The sequence below is a fragment of the Podarcis cretensis genome (genome assembly GCF_951804945.1).
Source record: "Podarcis cretensis genome assembly, chromosome: 3".
In the NCBI taxonomy this organism is placed as follows: Eukaryota; Metazoa; Chordata; class Lepidosauria; order Squamata; family Lacertidae; genus Podarcis; species Podarcis cretensis.
The window spans coordinates 32,033,627-32,035,249 of record NC_137172.1 but is presented as its reverse complement, the minus strand read 5'-3'; positions in this window follow the sequence as shown (position 1 = coordinate 32,035,249).

Here is a 1,623-nt window from a genome sequence, read left to right as displayed (position 1 = left end):
CCTTCCTCGGCTCCGGGAGGGGGCACTTCCTGTGGCGACGTCCCCGCCTCCTTCGCCGGCAAGGGCGCTTTAAAGAGGCCGCTTCCCTCGGTGTCTCTTGGAGGGTCTCGGCGGGGTCCTCCTCTGAGGGCTCCCGCTGTCTTCGAGTCGAAGAAACAAAGAACTGAAGAGTTGGAAGGGGACCCCGAGGGTCATTTAGTCCAACCCGCCCCTGCAGTGCAGCAATCTCAGCTAAAGCACCCATGACAGATGGCCACACACACATACACCCCTTCTCCCTGAAAACTCATGCATGTGTGAACCACACCAACCCCTATAAACAGCCATAATAAGCAACCCCAAGTCCTGCTGATCTCAAAAAGCATTCAGCAGCAAAACGTCAATGTAAAGGTATCCCCCCCCCCAAAAAAAAAATGTTTAGGAGTTGGTGTGGTTCACACATGCATGTGGGTGATCATGGGCTTAGCCAAAGCTTTTTTTTCTGGGGGGACACAGGAGTACACATACCCCTAAACATTTTGTGAAATAATAATAATAATAATAATAATAATAATAATAAATTATTTATACCCTGCCCATCTGGCTGGGTTTCCCCAGCCACACTGGGCAGCTTCTAGCAAAATATTAAAATACAATAATAATCTTAAGTTTGGCCTCATTGAGGGGCAGTATTTCAATTTGAATAGGAAAATGAGAGTACCCCCTAAACATTTTTTTATAAAAAAAGCACCGGGCAGCTGCCCCCCTTCAAATAAATAAATAAAAATGCTTAACTCACTGAGGTTCTGCCCCCCTCCCCAAACATAAAGCCTGGCTACACCTGTGTGGGTGAGGGCTTGATTTCAGCACACAGAGCCTCTGCTCACTTGGAAACGGGGGCTGTGAACTGGCCCCACTGAGAAAATAGGTTGCCTGTGAGGTGATAGGAACCTATGTGGCAGTGTATCTGCAGTAGCCCATTCACACATGCAAGCCATCCTGTAATGTACACCAAGTGATGGATGTGCATGTGTGGCCTTAGTACCACCCTGCCACTAGAGGGGAGGGGAGGCAAACCTGGAGGCTTCAAGCCAGCCCTGGGGGTTTGGCAACCCTAGTAAAGAGAGAAACTGGGGCAGCTTCCTCAAACTTAAAAGAGTTTGACTTCTGAACTGAGGGGGTGGTGGTGAAGGGAAGGACATGGTGGACCATGTTGGCAAAGCCAGATGGAGACAATATTGAGCTAGGTATCGCAACAACCTGATAGGGTGCAAGGCAATGTTATGTGCTCCTGGCATAAGGCCTCAAATTTAACTCCTCAGCATAGGACCGGGAGCTGAAAGGAATATCAGACTATACTGTAAATATGTGGGGCAGAGAGGAAGGAGGAGAATGGAGGAAAGCACATCTCCCCCTCCCACAAGGTTTTCTCTTGAGTGGGGGGTGAGGTGAGGCAAGATTCAAACCCAGGTCTTTGTGACTCATCATGGCTCACATTCTGAGCCCCCACATTGCATCATCATCATCATCATTATTATTCTTATTCTATGCTGCCCTTCATCCAAAGATCACAGAGCGGTTTATAATATGAAAACACAAAAATGCATGCCATAACAACAAACAAAAACAATACCCCCTCCCCAC